Here is a 21,715-nt window from a genome sequence, read left to right as displayed (position 1 = left end):
TCCGACACTCTTGCCTGTTTAAATATTATCAAAAATTGTGTATCTCGGGGCTCGGAAGCTTCCTGAATCTGTCGGGGCTTGTTGGATCGGATCGGCTGGGCATAGCAAACATGCTCACAGTTGTTGCCGCGGGGACGCTTGACTGGCGATCGTAGAAACAAGAAAGGAGAACTGGAACTCTAAGAAAGAGCAACGTTTTAAATACCCTGCCTATCTAAATTTGATAAAATATAACTATTAAAGTACTTTGTTTAATTTGAACTGCAATGGCTCAAAATTTATAAAGACAGAAAACAAGCAAATTGCATTGTTCACATTATTCTATAATTTAATTGTCATTGCTTTCTTTAAAACTATAATAATATTTTTTTTGTTAAAATAACTATAAAATATGTTTTATGCTTAACTTTTTATGGCCTTGATCTTATTAATTTTGTATTAATATAGATTTTATAATATATATGAACAATATATATGAAGATGCATACATGGTTGTATTTATCTTAGTTTAATAATAGTGTTATTAATATCGCCATTTCAAAATAAGAATAAATTCTTTTATAAAATATTTAAGATTCTTTTGATCTATAGAATAGTAAAAATACTTTATGAATGGGTATGAATACTGCAACATCCCCAACTGTTGCTTCTTGAGGTTGCTGCTGCTGTTGTTGCTGGGGCGCTGTTCGAGATTAAACAATGATTGCATTTTCATTTGCATTTTAAGTCACGGTGCTAGCAAAGCAAAGCAAGGCATAAGAAGTCAGAGGGGTCGAGATCTCACTTGGCAAGTGTTGTTGTTGCTGCTGCATTCTGCCAACTGGCAACAGCAACTGCAACAGCAGCAACATCAGCAACATCAGCAACTTCAGCAGCTGTTGCTGCGGTGGCTTCCCCTGCCAGCAAACAGGTTTCCTTGTGCCGAAACTAAACACATGCCGCCAAGATTGAAATGCAAATCAGTTAATGTTTGTGGGGCTGCTCAGATATCCATGGCCAATGAAGGGGATTGAAGGGTATATTTAATTTGCTATTCGAAACTTGCACAGGGACAAAATGTCAAAAACATTGTTCATTTCGAACATAATAATATTAATTTGGTTGTCAAAAAATACTATTATTATTTTTAAGCTACTCGAAACTCTAGTCAAAAATTGAATAGACATCTTACAAAAAAGGTTACTTGATTTATAAAATCCTCGAAGACAATCATGTTTCATAAAAATGTTAAAATATTTTTAAACATTTTTAGGTGGCTCAGATAAATTTAATTTTTGTTTTTATTTGTTCAGTGTGGGTCACCAGAGATGAACATCTTTAAAGAAGTGAGTGCCACGTAGCAGCCTGCTCTACCAATTTAAGAGCATCGATTGAGCTTCATTCTAGCCCGATGAAGTACGTGTTTCGCCTTTTGTGAATTCCACTTCTAGCTGTTATTATATAATTGGCTAAGACCGCGGCGCCAAAAGGCTGCCCGAAGTCCTTCTTTCCTGCCATAACTCAAAGCCAAACAAATACCGGGGCCCTAATGCCATCGAGGCTCCGAGGCTCATAAAAATGAAAATTTGTGCGACAGATTTTTTGCGAAGGACTAATCTTGGACAACAGCTGCTAGGGGTCGTTTTGCCCTCAGCGAGTGTCCTGTGTCCACTCATCTCGATTACGAGGTGTAAATTTACTGACGCACATAAAGCCATTTGGCCGACTCCTCCTCGTGGCTCCGTTCCCCGTTCTCGGCTCCCTAATCCTCGCCAGCTCAAAATCCAATTCATATATTTACCGCTCCCTGAGGGGAGACATTGGCATTATGAGCGTTAAGCTTTTCCTGGCCATTTTCCGCTTCGGCTGGGGGTAAAGCTTTATAAATTTTGATGATATGTGAGTGTGGATTGCGGCTCATTTGTGCCCGGGCTTCGTGGCTCAACGTGTTGCCGCTTAATGTGCCGGCTTTGCTGGACTTTGCACTGGATGAGTGTGGGCAACGGCGGTTCGAAAGAGTCCTTGAATAGCAAAACAGTATGTGGCCCAAATAGTTAAATGATGGCTGAAATAAAAACATGAACAGTTGGTTTTTAAGTGCGGCTTTTAACTATTTTATAGACCATTTTTTGATTTCATAATAGCTCAATCTCAACAGGGCTTAAATTGTTAAAATATCAAATTTAATCTGATTATATGCAAAGATTGTTTCCGTTCCAACCAAACTTAAATTGAACACAAATTCGGTTAACTAAATAAGTAGTTTTTATTTAATTAAACAAAATTTTGTATCACATAAGAGGGGAAATATAAATTGAAATATTCAAATTTATTCCTATTTTTAGAAAATGCTTTACTAAAGAGGATTTCTTTATTGTGACTTTAACTAACTCTCATTTTTTCAAGCTCTATAATTTTAAATAAAAATCTAATAAGACTCCCCGAACACGACATAATATCGTTTCACTTTCGTTGGATTCTTGAATTACAAGCTGCACTTCTCCACCGCTATTTTACCCACAAAGCCACCCATTGAGCCACTCTCAGTGTCTTGGCTCCTCGAAAAAGATTGCAGCATTAACACTTACTGCACACGTCCTCGACCATCACTCCCACCACCACCACCGCCCCCTCTGCACCTCCGGCGGCAACCTTTGCCCCCTAGCACCACACATTGTTATGTGTGCCAGCACTGGCTCCTCCATCATCATCATCATCATCGGCGTCATCATCGGCATCATCAACGCCCTGCATCATCTGCGGCCTTTATCAATTCACCTTCTGCTGGGTTCCTTCACCGAGCCTCCTCTTCTGGCTGTTTACATAACCAAGGCGGCATGCCACTTTATGGGGCGTACCCCAAAACAAAAAAAAACAAGAAAGGAAAGCTAACTTCGGGCGGAGCCGAAGTTGATATACCCTTGCAGAATACTCTGTAAATTATATTCTCCAAAATTATTCATATGATGCATTCTTAATACTCATAAAAAATCCCAACTTCCTAACTTTAAAAACACCAAAGTTATGGCATTTCCGATCAATCAGATATATGGCGGCTATAGGATATAGTCGGCCGATCCTTATGAAATTTGGTAGGTCGGATTGATTGGCCAAATATAACACCCATATAAAATCCCAGCTTCCTAACTTTACAAACACCAAAGTTATGGCATTTCCGATCAATCAGTTATATGGCAGCTATAGGATATAGTCGGCCGATCCTTATGAAATTTGGTAGGTCGGATTGATTGGTCAAATATAACACCCATATAAAATCCCAACTTCCTAACTTTACAAACACCAAAGTTATGGCATTTCCGATCGTTCAGTTATATGGCAGCTATAGGATATAGTCGGCCGATCCCGGCCGTTCCGACTTATATACTGCGTGCAAAGGAAAGAAGGGTGTGTGCAAAGTCGATAGCTTTAAAACTGAGAGACTAGTTTGCGTAGAAACAGACAGACGGACAGACAGACGGACAGACGGACAGACGGACATGGCTATATCAACTCAGGAGGTGATCCTCATCAAGAATATATATACTTTATAGGGTCGGAGATGTCTCCTTCACTGCGTTGCACACTTTTGACCAAAATTATAATACCCTCTGCAAGGGTATAAAAACTAAAAATAAAAAGAAGAAAAATGTGTGTTAAAATTAATGCACGACCAGTAGAGGAGGCTGCGCCTTCCCTACGCTAAGTAAACTGGCCTTTCATCGGGTTTTTGGCCATATATTTCCATTCGCCAGCCACCAATGTCGATCATCGAGCCCGAGATGCCGGTGTAGATTTTTCGAACCCATAATTACCGGCCTGTGTGTGCAAATATATACCTATGTCTATATATATAGAAAATTGTTGAGGGCAGGCGAGCGGAGATCTAGCCACGTTTTCTGGCAGATCCGAGCATGATTTAAAGGGCAGACGGCCCAGTCCTGTCTGTTGGCTTTGTTGTTGAAAGTGATTGTACTTTATAGATTGTGAGCCTTTGTTGACTCGCATTCTGCACTGTAGTCTTTGCATTTGCCATCGTTGTGCAACGTGTAAGACATGTTTGCCTTAGAGGCCGCAACTCTGGTGGTTTTGGCCACGGGAAGCAGAAAGTGGCAGATGCCTCGGGAAGGGGTTGAGTCATGCATGACAGCGGGCTGGAATTCGGAGGAGGCCAGATCTTCGAGAGGGCCAAAAATTAGTTTGAAATGCAGGTTGGTTACAGAGGAATTTCACGAAATAATGCAAAGTAGCAACTTGATTAACTGAGGCATTCAATCGAGTTTCTATAAATTGTATGGATTAAGATATTTCAATTTTTGGGAATGTATATTTTACTTGTGGTATTACACTCCAGTCAAATTTGATTGCGTAAAACAAAGTTGAGTTATACAATCTTATTAAATCTTAAAAAATAACCTTTCTATATGAGTAAGAAAGACACATTTTATATTACTTCTGCAAAATCTCTCTATAAGAATTAAAATTTATGAACGTCTATCCACGAAACTCTCGCTTTTCAAATCATTTATCCTACTCACAGGCATCCCTGAGTCGAGCCACATGATAAATTTATTAGTTCTGTGCCTGGCATAGACCATTTAAACATTTTATATATAATTACGTCATCATTATTAAGTCTCCTCGGGGTCCTGGACGGAAATCCCCCAGTGACTTGAACCATTAACAATGCCACGGAGCTGTCACCTACAGGGCTCTGGGAAGATCAACCCTTACCCAAATGCGCAGTTTGCTTTAAATGAAAAATACACATTTTCCCAAGAAAACGATTCATTGAAGAGTAAAATCGTCATAGAGTAAAGCTCTTAAAAACCTAATGAATTCAAATGAGCCACGAAAGTTCACGGCCCCAAGGCTTAAACTCACTGCGATTGAGGATTTCGTGATGTATTAATTAGGGGAACCACTTACACCGTTTCTGATGGTTCGCAGTTAAAACAAGGCAGCGCTAAAATTATAACAGCTGTGGCGTAACAAATGGCAACAACGGGGGGTGCGATTCAGCCAGAAATCAACCACTTGAAATTCTTTTTTATGCCAGCCAGAATTGAGACATAAAACATTCCCGTGCGGGTTCCGAAAACCCCGTCAACCCCTAATGAAGCCATCAACTCACGTATCTCGCCACAGTTGTTACCGAAAGTTTCTTCCCTGCGAGTGTGTTTTTGACCATATAAGGATAACGAGAAGGGGCTTTTGATGTTGCCTAAGCATTTTGGCAAATATTTGCGGAAAGAACCAATCCATTCAGGGTGGTTCTCAAGGCACAAATTGAAAACTTTAAAAAGGACTGCCAAAAGACGCAGAAAAATCCTAAAACTCAATGCGGGTCACCCCTGATTTGTTAAAGAAAAAAAGCAACAGCTATCCCTAAAAAACAAAAAGACCAATGCACTTTGTCAGTAGAGACCACAACAAATAATGTTAACGAGTCGCGGTTCGGGCGATTACAATCAGTGACAGAAGGCAAACCCAACCCCAAATACGATCTAATCTCCCAGAGACCCAGAGATTTGCAAAAGTCCAGACCCTGACCAGTTGGCAGATTTTTTCTGGGTCCACCACCATATGGACATAAGCAATCAACGAAAATGTACTTGGGCATATGTTGGATAAAGTGCATTGAGGCAAGGGTTCTCATATAAATCGGTGAGGAGGGAAACCAGAGCTATTAACAGCTAATTGAGTGCATTTATAGCCATCCAAAAGCCACTATAAACGGAATGCCTGTTAGTGGTAGCATAGGGGATTTGGTAGCTGGCTATTAATGAGCCCTCAAACAGTTGACAGTATAAACTAAACCAGTTTGAAGACAACAAAAAATTCAAGAGCCATCAAAAAAACAAACTTTCCATTTTAAAATTCAAAGCCACATGCATCTCATGTCTTGACCAGTCTCTTATTCAAAATCGAAATTCGAATATTGCATTAAAATAAAGTAGTTCGGCGGCAGGTGTCCAACTGGCTCGTTGGTCTAGGGGTATGATTTCCGCTTAGGGTGCGGGAGGTCCCGGGTTCAAATCCCGGACGAGCCCAAGCTGAGTAAATTTTTTGTATTATTTATATTTTGATTTTTATCTAAAAACAAAAGAAGAATACATATACAAAATGTTCTATATTATGTTTTTCTACGTTGGCTTATAAGTTTTTTATTATTTATAATTAGAAAGGGAACTTTATATATATGATTTTATAACTTATGTTTTGTTTTTCATGTCTAAATGCAGATATACAAATGAAAGCAAGTGGTGGCACATTGAAAATATTATAATTTAAAATTAATTTTTTGGCCCTTTTGTTTTTAATTTAAATTGGTCAACAGTAGCTTAGGCGCCAATTTTCGCTCGGCTCGTTGGTCTAGGGGTATGATTTCCGCTTAGGGTGCGGGAGGTCCCGGGTTCAAATCCCGGACGAGCCCAAGTACCGTACGTTTTTTTTACTAAATACAAATATTTAATTGATCAAAAATTAAAGTTTATTTTAGTGTGAGAGTTCTCTGCATTACATTTATTTGTTGATCTCATGTATTTATATTTTATATTTGTATATTTTTGCCATAAAAATAAAAAAAGGTAGTTGTTTATTTTAATATATATAATATCCTTAGTTACGAATAAAAGTAATTAGTCTGCTGAAAAGTGCGCCTCCGCACATTCAATTTAGTCTTTTGTAGTAAACTAATTAAGCTTTCATTAAAGAGCTTTAAAAAGTGAACCAAGGTTCAATGATATTCGATCGTTTAAATAATAACAATTACTCGATTCCATGCCAAATTGTCCAAAGGTAAGCCGAGTCGGCTCAATTACAATTTCACCCCGAGGAGAAGAGGAGACAATGCAGCAGACGAATTGTCAGACGGGAGTCACAGACAACGCAGACAGGAGCATTCACCTGGACGTGTCTGTGACTCTTTGGGGCAACTCCCAATTGAATGCCGACGATCCACGGTTGAAGGGTGCAAGCCACACTACAAATTCAAAATGTATATCTTTTAATTTTTTAAAAATTATATTCATATGTATAAAATAATACAGAGCAAATTTTGCCTGCTTGGTAAAGGTATACTGATGCGAAAACCGCCAGGTTCGAAGTGATCTGAATTTTTTAAATATTTATGTGGCAGACAGATTTCCGATTTGAGTATTACAAATTATAAACTAGGCCAGTTTGAAGACAACAACAAATATAAAAGCCATTAACCACTTAACTCTTCGACAAAGCCTCATGCATATCAAGTTTTGACCAATATTTTATTCGAAATTAAACTTCGAACTTTCCATTTAAGAGAAGAAGTTTGGCGGCCGATATTTAACCGGCTCGTTGGTCTAGGGGTATGATTTCCGCTTAGGGTGCGGGAGGTCCCGGGTTCAAATCCCGGACGAGCCCAAGTAAAATAATTTTTTTTAAATATCAAGTGGCGGATATCAGTGGTAAAAATCAATCTTCTTTAAAAATAGAATGCTTTTCTACACTCTTAGTCGATTTTTTTCGCTGTGTAGAAGCAGTCTAGGTCCGGCGAATGAATTTTATGCATTGAAAATTAACACAACAAACTTTTCGGCTTGGCTGACCAAGCAGACACTGGCAGGCCAAGAGCTCATGGCTGTCATTACCCGAAATCCATTTGCCGCCCCCCGGGGGCTCAGAGGGGGTTTGGCTGGCAGATCTCTTTCGTATTGTAATAATGCGGCACTCAGCCCGACCATTTCACCCATTCCCCACCATGTATCCGATTGCAGTCCATAACAGCTGGAAGCACGTAAATCTCATTGTTTCGATGCGTTTTGCATGCGTTTGAAGTGTCTGGTTGTCGATTCAGATTTCGATTTCAATGCCGGCGTCTGTCCCAAGCCTCCGCCTCCAATGCCCCCTTGCCGTAATCCATCTACTCCCGCAGAAGGCTGCATTTGATAGCCTGCCTCCGCATGAGGAGTTACTTTTCCTAATGGTACCCATTGTGAAGGATGGCTCAAGTTAACGTATCAAGTGGAGGCCAATGGCTTTGATCAAATATATCTTTAAAGATTAAGATTTGTTTTTATTAGCATTAGCTAGTTCATCTTTAATTTAACAAAAATATATATTGTGTTCATTTAAAAAATTTTCTTACTTTTTGGATAAAAATTCAATTGATTATTGGACTAGTAAATTTAATTTTTTCGTAAGCTTTTCTGCGCAATAATTAATCAATTAATTAGACATTTTTATTAAAAATAATAATCAAAGGTTATCAATATATTGGGACATTTTTGTCCTACAATTTTTTTTTTAATGAAATTTTTTTTTCTTAAAAAAACTTATTGATTAAAGTATAATCGGTATTTTTGTAGTCGTTGTCAGATTGTTTTAAACTTTTCTTATATGAGTTTTTTCACTGACAAATACATCACAGCAAATAGCGGGGGGTTAAAGTTTGTGGTTTCAGCACCGGGCGACAAAGAGGGTACAACTCGCAGCCCGCGGGCTCTGCAATTGACTTTAACTCGTGGCGCATCAACCGGGTATGTGTGTATATTGGGTGTGTGCACTGAGAGAAATCATAAGCGGAGTAAAGAGTTTCTCAATTTTATATTTGATATTTTAAACAAGAAATAACAGTTATCAATCGGTAATTAAGCTTTAAATAAAATGATTTAGAAATCATTATTCAAAAGTCTGTAAAATAAGTTAATACCATTGTTTGTTTATATTAATCTGCTCAGCTTAAAAGTTTGATTTTGTTCTATAAAACTTATAGAATTGTTTCTTTAAAAAAATGTATTATTTAAACCTGTTGATAATAATTAACATCATTTTGTATTTATATTGGTTTTGCCACTATATTTTTTTCAACTGTATGGAACTGTTGTCTGCGGTGATTTTGCTGTTGCTGGGCTGCGGTTTGGGTGATTTTTATGATGAGGCCCCCGGGCAACGGAGGACAAGGCTCGATTCGGTTTTGATTGCCCTGCCGGAAACGGTGCTCAGGTTACGATTTAGCAGCGATTTAGCCGAGCGTGAAATGGCAACTGCAGCACTTAACCACATAGCAACCGGCAGCAGTGACACCAACACAAACACCAGATGCCGCCAAGCTTTTATCACCTTTTTTTTGGGCGAATGTGTGGGCGGGCTCATTTCCTCCGCACATGAAGATTTTTGTTTGTAATGTCAACGTTTTTCTTTCAACTTTGCTTATCTAATTGCTAGTCTATAAATAGCACGCAGCCCAAGGCCATAAATCGTCGCCCGGTTGCCAATGTCAGGATGGCCGAGCGGTCTAAGGCGCCAGACTCAAGAGCTAATATCTCTTACCCTTCGCAGAGGGGTTCGATCGAGCGTTCTGGTCCTCTCTGAGGGCGTGGGTTCGAATCCCACTTCTGACAAATCTTTTTTTCCCATTTGCAAACTGTTGTAAGTGTCAAAAATGTCTTAATCTCACTTCTTGATTTTGTTTACTATATTCTTAAATATTCTAATACTTAAAAATTGTTTCAACTTTCTATATTACGTATATATGCAACACTTTTAAATGCTGTTTTTAATAGTAACTTAAATATATATTTCAGCATTACCAACAAAAGAAAACATTTTATGTTGGCCTTTATAGTAAGAGAGGTTGCCCTTAATTTTTATATAAAATATTTATAAATTGTGAATGGAAAAATTGTACAATATATATACTACATAAATAATATACGTCATCTTAAAAATTTTAAAATAGCTAAATAAATGCGTATGTCTAAAATGTATTTCAATTAAATTCCTTCAAGACACTTAAACTGCAGTTAAGTCATAATTATGAAGGTATTACCCTCCTTAACAAAATAGTAAAATGGTTTCATTATAAAGACCTATTTAACCCCGACTATAAATAACCCCTTATGTTTCCATTTTCAATTACAATGACAATTATGCCCGTTTCCCTATTTTATTATAAACTCTCCCCTAAAATCTCTTCATTTTTAGTAGCAGTTTTTTCTCGCCTGATTTAATTCAGCTGTCTTTGAAAATCTCCACAAAACCTTAAATCTGATTCCGCACCTCATAAAACGCCGAGCTGCATTGCTTTCCCCTCCGTCGCTTTCCCAGCATGTCTGTTGCTAATTAGGTTATTTTTTCATAAATTTCTTTATGGTTTTTCCAACACGTGTTTGGGTCTCGTTCCTTGTTTTTCATGCCCTTAATTTTCCCTACCCGCTGACTGCACTTGAATGCACTTGTCAAAGTTCTGAGCCCGTCGCCTACGTTGGTCCGATGAGAATGCATCCAGCCACAGACAACATCGAACAACGGGGGAGTGGGAGTCCGACCCGTAAGCCACGCGTGCCACAATAGGCAGTCCCCACCGTCCCCACACCCCAACACCCGCACAGCCCCTCATCCTCATTCGCTTTGATGGCCAACTGAAAACTCGATTTAAATCCAGTGCATATGCAAAGTGTCACGTAATTTCAATTACACAGCTTCAAAGACAGAGAAGGTTGCACTGGGGAAAAATACACTGATACACTTGAAAAAACTGTTATCAATTATATTTTATATAATATTATATAACACGTTCATAGGGTTTTCCTTTGTTTTGTGAAAGCACTTAAATTGCAATGCGCAGTAAAAAAAATGTGATGTTTTATAAATTTTTGATTCTTAATACAAATATTTGAACTTTACTATATTACATTATATATAATGTTAAAGAATATTTAAAGTTACATAGTGATGAATCTCTACAATGATCCAATATCAAATATTGATATTACATGTACTTTTAGAAACGTTTAAATAAAATGGGTTTGCCTTTTTTCCTTTAGTGATCCATCGAGAATAGGAGAGAACACATTTTTTTTCTATTTCCCTCTGCGATAACAAGTTTTATAAACTAAGCCAAGCGACAACGGTGCGTGCCACGCCCCCTTGGCGACCAAAGCGCCCCTGAAAGTCCGGGAAAGTGGGCGCCCGAACGCGTGTTGCATGTCAATCGCGGAATGCACTTGTCGGAAGGGGGAAGCGGGGAAATGGGGGAAGAAAGATATAGAAGAGGGAAGTGACAAAGCCAACGTCTGACAATGGCCGTGCGGCTTAGTGACCCATAATGCGTTTGCCAAGAGACCAATTGAGTTAGCCCACTTCCTAGGCTTCGTCGCTTGTTACCCACTTTTCTCCTTTTTCTAGCCAAGTGTTTCAGGTCCTCCCTTATCCCCCCTCCCCTATTCCTGTAATCTTCATCTCCAGCGTCGCCTACGCAAGAATATCGTTCTTGAGCTCGAATTTTTCTGTTCTACTTATTGGCCTTGCATTTTCAAGTACTCTTTCAACAGGCATTACCAATTTAAGGAAAAATTGATATATGTCTTTAAAATTATATTCACAAAAATGTGAAGTTTCTATATTATTGATGTTTCCAAAATTGTTTAATTACGAAAAGCCATAAAACGAATACCTCGGGAATATAAATATCTATTAACCCACTTTTCTATCTACATGCTAAATCATATAAATTCAGTGATAAACTTGAGTTATGGGTTTATATATTGTATTTTTAAAGTACTTATGGTTCAATTTAATGTTTGGTATAAGAGAAGCGTAAATCATATTCTTAAAGTTGATAACATAAAATGTGAGAGGGTATATCAAGCTTCCCTCTTGAAAACTGAAACTTGACTATATTTTTTCTTTTCCACCTGCAGTTGTGTTTTTTTCTCCATATTTTTTCCTAGCGTAAATAATTGGTTGGCGTTACAAATCCGTTTTAAATGTGAACCGTGTGGCTGTTGTTGCTTGGTTAACTGAGCAGGGAAATTGATTTTGTCCCGTCTGAACTGTTGTTGCTGTTAAGTCGCTTGACATATGGACTTTCATTGACGGCCACCACAGTACAGCACCGGCCATAACCGACATGACCGGCGGCAGTAACAAAACAACAACAGGCGACCGCAAGCCTTTTGTTCCGCTTCCATCGCTCGCCGGACATCATCGCACGTGTCCGGACTCATCCCGAAAACAGCATAGGGCCAAAACACCTGCCTCTTACCTCAATTTGAAGGCCATGAGCGGGGGGGAAATGAAAATGGAAAGGAGGTGGTCCCTGTTGCAGTTCGGGGTATTTAGCGGTTTTCACTGCATCATTAATTTCGATGCGCGGCTGTTGTTGCATTCGCTTGGGTTGCCAGTGAAAGGAATCCGCTTACCAGTACATAAGTAACCGTTTTCAGTACTATTTCTTCAAAATGATACAATGTTCTAAAAAAAAATTCACCTTAGAATGAGATCAATTATATCTGTAACTTTCCAATGGTTTTAGGACAAAAATTGCTATAAAGTTGGTTTAAGAATGAGAATACATTTAAATTTAACTTATTACTTCATCTTTATAATTTTGATTTATATTTCTTGTATTTTAAGTAGGTACTACAAATGGTACCTTCTCATCACTATTATTTGCTGATTTTGCTGCCTGACTAAAACTCCACTCAACTGATTTGTAGCTACTGCGGTTTGGGTTGATGAACTTTTGGCAAGGTTACGTAAAGGGAGGTGGGGTGAAAGTGCCAGTCGGATAAGATTATGTTAAGCTTTGTGGTTTATAAGGGATTTGGAAGCTTCGGTAATTAAATACAAGATTTTAAAGATTATATATTTGACAATTCAAAGTAGGATTTAGCAAAACATCGCGAATTGTGTTTTAAATAACCTCTATAAGCAAAAAATGCAATGTTTTGTAGCTGCAAGTTATAATATAATAATATCATTTGTGCAACATCACATGCTGTAAAATTCTTGTAATAATAATCCAATTATACTCATCTGTCCCATCTGAACGATTCGCTTAATCCTCAGGGCTATTTTCGCATCCCGGCGACCGGCGTCAAATCGCTGACAATTTCATCAATTTGCCAGACACGACTTAGCCATACCATTCGATCTGGGAATGAATCAAAGCCAGCCCGCAATCTCGCCTCCAATTCCAATTTTTGCCTTATCACCCGGCACAAAAGGCGGTTCTCTAATTAGCTGCTGACTGGCTGACTCCCAGACGTCCCCCGACTGGTCGTCCCCGAATCCCGCAATCCTCGACAGACTTTTCAGAGGAGGCGGCGATGGGAAAGGCATGCAATTGGCATGACATTGCCGTGTTCAAGCTGGGACAAAGCCCGAAAAACCGAAATGAAATGGGGCATCGGGGAGCAGAAGTGAGGTGGAGGTGGAGGAGGAGGTGGTGGTGCAGATGGAATAGTTCAGCCATGGCGTTGGGCTCTAAGTCGCCACCGGTGTGGCATGTGGATGCGATGTTGATGCCGGCACGTAATGAGCGCATTACGCACTTCGTGGCGGTCGAGGGGACCAAGGCAGGAGCTGCCTGATAACAAGGCAGCCCTAGCAACCTGCTTTATTCTTACTTTTTACACAGAAAAAATATATGTTTGACACTTTTTTATACAATTTAGGAGGAGATGTACAACGGTACGTTTAATGGGAGCAAGAAAAGTGTATTAAATGTCACATACTGGTGTAATTCCTAAATATAAAATTTCACCCAAGGAAAAAAATCCGATATTTCCAAATAACAAAACATTTCTGAGCTGAAATAGGAATTTGTGTTTTACTTCGCTTTACCAGTAAAATTTTGTTCAATTTTAGAAACCATTTTCTTAAAATTAGCTTTTTTATTTATCACTATTTTTTGTCTATTTTTCTTTAGATAAATTTATATTTGGTTTTTTATTTCGTTTTAGTAATCTGTACATATATGTATAAAAAAATCGAACATTGTTTGCTTGCTAAATTCGACGAAATTATAACTTTAACTAAGGCATTCATTTTGCCCCTCTTCTGATGACTCATTTGTGTCTGAAAGTACATGGTTATTAAAGCATATATAATATAATCAAAAGCAGTTATAAAATTTTAAGCCAATATGTCTTATTCCCCAGTGCAACACTCCTCTGTCCGAATGCCTTGTTATCCTTGCCACATTATCGCCTTAGCCGAATACCTGGCGCATCTTGAGTGTGCAACATTGTTACAATCAAGTCCAAGTCCCTGTCTATTACCATCTCTTTTTCGCCTTGCAGCCGCGTCTGTCTGGGGGTTGTTGTTGTGCACGCTCCGCTTTTCAGCCTGCGGTGAGGCTAAGGACACTGCCTCCTCCCCATCCTGCGGTGGGCGGCAGGGGGCGTGGCACTGCAACTGCAACAGCCGCCCTCGTTCCACTTACGCGTGTGTGTGCTCAAGTAGCGAACGGCCCACGGCAAGAAAATCATGCGGTGCAACATTTGTTTTTCCCATTTTACAGGAGTACCCTTGGATAGGGTATCATAATTATTACCGACTAAGCATGCCTTATATTTTAAATGGTATATATATTTACCATACTTTTATAGAATACAATTCAATACAATTGTTATAAATATTAAAAAGTTTTAATAAAACAAATTTCTTCATTTTCGAGAAGATCCTCTTATAAATAGTTGAGGAATAACATTTCTCAACCTATAAACGAATTTAATAGTAGAAATAAACAATATGTTAAAATCATTTTTTTTACGTTCCACATTAACTGCGATATTTAACAGATTCGCACATAAACAAAACGTAATCATTTGTAATCCTTCATAAATTTAAACATCAATCGGCCTTGAAGGGTATTCACAATTCGTTAGACCGTTGCATACTTATTTTCTTGTTTCTTTTGGATCTCCAGCGAATAGTCAAGACCCCTTTGCTACTTGAAGTCGGCTAGTTTGGCGATGTGCCAGGCTCCAAGGAAAAAGGTGAGGCGGGGGATTGAGCTGGCTTTTTTCCAGAGTCGGCGGAGGAGGCCAATGTGTTGCACTAGTTTTAAGGCCACGACGCACAGCTGAGATGCATTTTGCAGCATGTTTCGGTGCGCCGAATGCAATGCCATGCCCCAAGCCCCAATTCCCCACCTGCATTCCCCTTCACCGATCTGGTTTTTGGTTTGCGGTCTCTCGAATCTCGAATCTCGAAATCCGTCGTTCGGCGCTTGACTTTTGCAGGTGTGCTTCACACGACTTGTCAGTGTCAGTGCATATTTTTTCGTATGCTCTATTTCTTTGAGTTTTGTGGCATAGACAAAGCAAACAATTTTTTTAATGTTTGTGAAAATATTTCTGTGTTAAATATTGATATTGCTAGAAGGAGAGATTGTAGTGCACTTGTGCTTTTGAAATGAGAAATAATTTTCGAAAGTTTCAGGAAGAGGCTTTGATTGAAAGTTTCTCAGTATTCTATTTTTTACTATTTTTTTATAAATAAAATAATAAACAATAAAGTGCTACAAACAGCTTAGTTCTTTATATTAGTCAAATAAGTGTACAATATACCAGTAAAACTAAAAAGGCTTTGCAGCCTGATAAATTATAGAAAATATAAACAATTACTTATTTAACACCTTTACTTGTAGAATTTTTATTTTTATTTAATTGTCTTTAAAACATTTAACATAGAGATGCATACAAATGTTTCTTAGTTTTGCATTCTCTTTTCTTGTAAGGAACATTATAATGAATTTAATATTTAAACTACTCTGGATGAAGCTATTTAAATATATTGCTTAATGTCGTGTCTAAACATATTACTTTAACTATTATTTGTAGAATATTTCTACAGTAAAAATCGTGAGAGAAATGTATTTTCTGGAATGTTTGCAATCGCTGTGCAGGTCAAGGGCCTTGACCTCTTGCCCTCCTCCCACTCCACCCCCCCCTTCCAGGTCACCGACCCTCGACGAACAAGTGTGGCTGCACACATGACCCGAGATCGTTTGGCCCTTCACTCGACCCGATCTGCATGTGGATAAAGAGTCAGTCGACCAATTAACTAAACTCCGCCTAATTAAATACTTAATCGAGCTTGAAACTGCAGCCAAGAAAGCACCACACTCATCAAATTGAAGGCAGCTGCCTTAATTAGCTGGACTCTCACAGTCAAAAGTTGAAAGTTGTTCGCTCATAAATTTATGTAATTTGACAAAACAAAAACGAAGGAAAAAATTGCACATAATTTCAAATGTGAGATAAAAATCGTGAAATCAAAGGCAAGAGGAGCGCTTCCTCAACCACCGAGTCTATTAATTTGAAATGGCCCGAGATAAATTACTAAATGACTGTCGCTTACGTGTGATCCATCCATCAATGCCATCATTAAGCCAAACATTTGACAGAGCGGCAATGGAACGGCCACAGGATGGGAGCCACTGGGTCTATCTTTCCGCCGCCCCTACCCTTTTGTGTATCTCTGCCCATATCGTTTCCCTTTTGCAATTCCCCAGTTCGAACTGCAAAGTTCCCAATCTCAATCCCAGCAACGGACAACAACTCACTTCTGGTTTGGCTTAGAAGAACACCGGAGACCCCACAGTCTGTCTTTCAGCGACTGTCTCGGGGTCTCAGAATCGGAGGCGACGTCTTCGTCTATGCCGCTGTCATTCGGATTCTATGGGTCTCTGGACCTCTTGGGGTTCGCTTTTTGCTGGGAGTGATACCCTGGAATAAGGGGCTTCTGTATGCGTCTTAAAAAGGTTGAAAAGTTTAAGAAATTTATTCGGGGCTAACTTTTAAGTACTTAAAACTCGGAACATCTTAGCTCAAAAGATGTATAATATTAACAATAATAATCATCAGATTTTTAATCCTCCTTTATGATTTTTAGATTATTTCACTTAAATAAATTAGCTCATTATCACATTCCGTGATATCATTTTAATTAAAAACTTTTAAAAGCTAAAGTCAAAGAAATATTTTTTTAGCGAGTTTTTTGAGTTTCAAGATGCAGTCACAAATTTTATAATGAGCATATGAAGGTTACAAATTTATTTCCCAGTTATACCTATATATACAAAGTTATGTCTTTTCTTAATAATATATTACTTTGGTAACTATTACATTTTTTTAACATTTTTCATATGCCTTATTATTGATTTCTTATAAGCGATGACATTCAAACCTAAACAGTTTCGACTTGTCTTCAAAATTAGTCATTTAAATCTCTGAATAATTATCCCGCTCCTCTAGAAAAATATCCTTCAAGGGGTAATCGGTAAGTCGACCCCATATAGCCCTAAGAAACAGCCTAGGGTGCTGTCAATAGGTTTCCCTCGCAAAAGCGAACCGCCGGCACTCAGGCGTGTCCAGGTATTTGTTGTTGATTACGTTGATAAGTGGCCGCCACATATTTTCCAACTGCACTTGTAATAATTTGTTTGCCATTCCGCCGGTCTGCCTCGCTGTAATCAATGCCGCTGCAGTGGGTGGGGGCAGGTAGGTGGAAAGCCGGGAAAATCAGGGGACAGACACGAGAGGTGGCATTCCTTCCGAAAATGTGCCTCTGTGGGAGCTGTGTTTTTTCTCTGTTTTTTGTGCTGATTCCCTTCTGTCACCCCAACTTCCAAGAACCTTCTTCTGCTGGCGTGCGGGTTTATCTTTTTGATTTCGTTTCGTTACTTCTGGTATTTTAATGAGTTTCAATCTTTAAGATAAAAAACAGAAAAAAAATAGAAACACGGCAAAAGGTCTCCGTCTCCTCACATCAAAAGTTTATGAAATGGTTGCTATTAGCAGCATTTCCCATCCGAGCTTTGATGTGAATGTGAACCCGGCTGAACGCACGTGTGCCCCGAGATTGCCAATATCCGTCGATATTTCCAGTTCTCGATGCTAGAAAAGACAATGGCAAAATATGCAGATATGTTAATGAAGCATGATCCAAGGCAAACTATAAACCTAAGGCAAACCCAAAGAGCTGTGCATGGCTGGTTGCTTTCGTCATAAATTAAATTATGGTGTACTGGAACAACAAAAGTGAGGGCCATAGTTGTGCAAAATGGTTATGAAAAGGGTGTCCTCACAAGCTGCTTGGGAATTGATAAGGAATAAAAAGGATGTGGATGTGTGCTTTTCTTGGAAAATAGGTAATCCCAAGGGGAGTCAGAACATGCAACACCGCCATTTCCCTACCTATCAAATATTTATAGATGCTGAGTGATAAGCAAAAGGCTATTTTAAGGAAAATGTATTCCTTCCTATTATTATCTCTTGGGAGCAAACTTTTTTTTAAAGTTTCAAGCTTATTATCTTTTAATGATTTCTATTAAATGTTAAGTATGCTTTTGAGAATGCTAATTTATTTTTGTATAGTAGCTGTTGCATCTCTCAGTTTTTACCTATAACTATACATTTTTTGGTTTCCCATTGTGGAATTTAAAGACATTTTGAGGTTTTTACCCCTTCGAAGCGGTAGGCTCCTTTGAAATTTGAAATTTCCATTGAACCGCATTAAAATTCGCCATGCCGAGTGACCCACCCAGAAAATAGGAGCCAACTTGCCGAAGTCCAACTTTCGCCGGGCCTAGATCGAGCGACATTCAACATTCAACATTCACCCAGGGAAAGGGCGGCTTTGATTGCAATTATTTCGTGTACTCTTGGTCTTTCACTTTCCAAAGGCAAAAAGCCGAAAGCATAAAAAAGAACTTCGCATAATTTAGTCGCTTTGCCATTTAAATGGAGCACAAGTGTAACTAATCTCCAAGCGACAACCACTTGGTCTCCTTTTTTTTTTTTAAGTTTTCGGTGCCTTTCACAAACGAAAAACCGAAAAAGAAACCTGAATGGAGTACGTGGCCAAAAAGACTCCAGTCATCCGAGGTTTTTTGCCTCCTTTTCTAGGTTAGCCACATGGATTGGCAGAGTTGAGGGGGAAAGGCACCTGCGGCCAACAACCAGGCCAACAGAAATATGCCAAAAGCGTTGACATTTCGTGTGGTTCCATTGCAATTAGAAGCAGTTGAAGCCAACCCAGTGAACTTCGATCCAAGCTGAAATGGAGACTGCACAGAGGAAAATTGTTATATCAAAATAACTGGCATTTGAAATATTTTATTCGGGTATTTAAATACTTCATTAAATATAACTGTGCTGAAAAAGGTTTTTTATTTTATTGGCATTCCGAGAATTTGTTTTTATAATTTAGTTTTTTTCTCTGAGTGTCAGTAGTTTCTGGGGCAGTTCTTTGTAATTGATTTGCCATGTAGGTAAGTAAATAAAAGTTGGCCAAAATTGAATTAAATATTGGTTCAGCCTCTGACCAAAGGCTGTCCGAACAGAAGTGAAGCTGCCGGCAGGCCAACATTTAAATTTCTGATAAACAAATCTTTTCCATTATCTGGCCGTCTAGCAGAAAAGGAGAACACGTGCAAACACGTGCCTTCTGTGGGTCAGCGGAGGTCGGAGTCGAGCTATCCATAAAAGCAAAGAGGCAGGAACTGACCGACGAGTGCATGGCAAACTATTAAAACTTTGACCCAAATATAATTAACCAGAAACTTCTTAGAACAAGAAAGCTAAATACCTCCCAAAAACACTCTACTTTGAAAGTCCCGTTTTTTAATTCTATATAACTACTTAAAGTGAAAAGAAATTTTGTAATTTAGTTTTTAAATACACAAAGAACATTTTTTCATAATATATCTTATTTATTTATTTCGGAACAGTTTATTATTATATTACCAATCTTTCAAAATATAAAATATGATTGAACATTAATAATAAATAGAAAACTTTTGCTTCATAGCAGTTTAAACACCCTTAAAATAGGATGTAAAGGGCTTTCGCTTTTCCAGGCAGACTTTATTGTAAGTTTGTGCAAGTTTTCATCCCACCTGAGTTCATTTGTGATGGCTCCCCCAATATGTTAACAGCTTCCCGGCATCCCAACTATTACTACGCCCAACCCTTTAAAAACTCTCGGCCAAAGTAGAGCACAAAAAAGTTATGATTTAGAAATTAAAGTTTGCATAGCAGCAGCAATTTTTTATTTCTAATAGTTTCGTAAGGGAAAGTTTTCACTATGTGGAGTAGGGAAAACTGGTAGTTTGTAGCTGCGTAAAGCTGCCGTAAAAAAGAAGCTTGCTAATGACAAAAGTATAAAGATTGTCAGGTTGTTTCGGCTAATCCATATGGAATGCACTCGACGCACATGAACGCATAAAAGTTGGGTACAAGTTGAGAATCGGGAACTTTTCGGTAAGCAGGTGCAGCTGGTTCCCATTGAAACAATGCAGGAACAATGTTGGCCAAAATTTAAGCGACTAATTTAAAAGAATTGCCAAAAAGGGGGGATTCAAAAGATATTTTCGACTTTAATTTCAAGGTAATCATAAACAAGTACATAATATTTAAGGAATTTTTAGGGCAGTAACTACTGATTAAAGAAAGGATACCCTTGACGCCTCTTTCCCTTGTTAGTAACCTAAAAATAAATAAATCTGTAAAATTACTAATAATATTGGTTTTAAAACCTATTACATTTATTTGGAATACACTTCTAGTTGGAAAATATTTTAGTATCCAAGTATCAAATAAATATTTACATTTTCATGCCATTTGCCTTTTTTCTAATTTACTATCGCTATTTACCAACATAAGTATTTGCTCCTATTGATTTGAAATTGGCATTTAATTTACAGGTTTGGTCAAGCCCTCCTCGTAATAGCAGCGAAAGCCACTCGCCATTAAAACAATTGTGAATGCATTTGGACTCCATTTCAATGCCAAAATTAATATGCTCCCATAAACTACATGAATCGGGCGGACTGTGCACTGTATTTCCGTGCTCACACACTTATGCACTGAAGAAAATAGTGTTCCCGAAGATAATACAATTAATTTTTCTTTTTATGTTTTTTAAGAAATAAGTGCAGCTATCTCCCTGTGTCTTTTATTTCATTAATATAAATAATTAACATAATATAATAAAATCTACCAACCTGAACCCATTATTTATATTTTTTCTGAGTGCACAAAGCGAAGGAAACAGCAGGATCTATCCAGCAACCGCAGGAGAATATTCCCCAGGTGAAAGTATGTGAAAGCATGCCATAAATCGCTCGCCTTGTTACGGGGGAGTTTGTGTGTTGGGCAGTGTGATAGTGTTGAGGGGGCGTGGTGTCGACGGGGGCGGTAGTGGTACTGGTTCAGGCTTCAGGCGATTAGAATTGATGTGGGTTACTAAGCAAACATGAAAGGCTATTACGTTAAGCGTTGCGTTACGTTGTGTTATGTTATGTTACGTTGAAAGCGAAATAGTTTACCACACTCCCTTGTTCTCTACAAATATCTTTTCAGTTTTGGTCTCCCCTTTTGTCAGGGCTTAATTAAATATTTTCCCGTATGACAGAAGTTCAGCTTGTTTTTGGTTGAGAACGGGTTATTGATTGATGGGTATTTTCGGTAATAAAAGAATTTTGGGATTTATTTAAGGGGTCGTCGAGTGGGATTCAGACAAAGTTTGTCATTCATTAAAATATTACATTTTGGGATCATATGTACATTTACTTCTGATGTTCTCAAGATAGCTCAACCTCTCACTAAATATAGCTCCTAGGGAAATAAAATAATACCCTCGTTGATTCTTAAACTACATCCATATACTCCAAGACAAAGTAATGTTTACGATTTCAGAAATACGTTTCTACCTTTATAAAAATCGGATGACAATATCATAGAGCTGTTATAGGAACGATAATGACAAATTGTAAAAAGGTCACCCACAACTGGACTTCCAGAGTCCATAACTTCACCAAACTTAAGTCGATTCCAAAGTGGTATACCTCTAAAGACTTGTGGTCGGATTCTCTGAAAATCTGCATTCAAAATTTTCATTTTAACGTTGATCAAAAAAATTTTCATGTTAGTTATTTCATCGATTATGACAACTTGTAAAA

The 21,715-nt window shown here is 38.3% G+C and overlaps 4 non-coding genes across 4 annotated transcripts; all 4 read left to right on the top strand.

The window, feature by feature from the left end:
• The first annotated feature begins 5,957 nt into the window (after window positions 1–5,957).
• On the top strand, window positions 5,958–6,029 carry Trnap-agg. Its single transcript has one exon. It is a non-coding gene; the product is annotated as a tRNA-Pro (tRNA).
• Window positions 6,030–6,340: 311 nt separating this feature from the next.
• Trnap-agg lies at window positions 6,341–6,412 on the top strand. Its single transcript has one exon. It is a non-coding gene; the product is annotated as a tRNA-Pro (tRNA).
• An 896-nt stretch (window positions 6,413–7,308) lies between these two features.
• Trnap-agg lies at window positions 7,309–7,380 on the top strand. The gene has a single exon. It is a non-coding gene; the product is annotated as a tRNA-Pro (tRNA).
• A 1,854-nt stretch (window positions 7,381–9,234) lies between these two features.
• On the top strand, window positions 9,235–9,359 carry Trnal-caa. The gene is made up of 2 exons: window positions 9,235–9,272; window positions 9,315–9,359. It is a non-coding gene; the product is annotated as a tRNA-Leu (tRNA).
• Window positions 9,360–21,715: the final 12,356 nt, after the last annotated feature.

Source organism: Drosophila rhopaloa, unplaced genomic scaffold (assembly GCF_018152115.1).
Source record: "Drosophila rhopaloa isolate 14029-0021.01 unplaced genomic scaffold, ASM1815211v1 contig_163, whole genome shotgun sequence".
NCBI lineage: Eukaryota > Metazoa > Arthropoda > Insecta > Diptera > Drosophilidae > Drosophila > Drosophila rhopaloa.
Note: the sequence above shows the minus strand (reverse complement) of the source record. Positions and strands in the feature narration are given on the sequence as shown.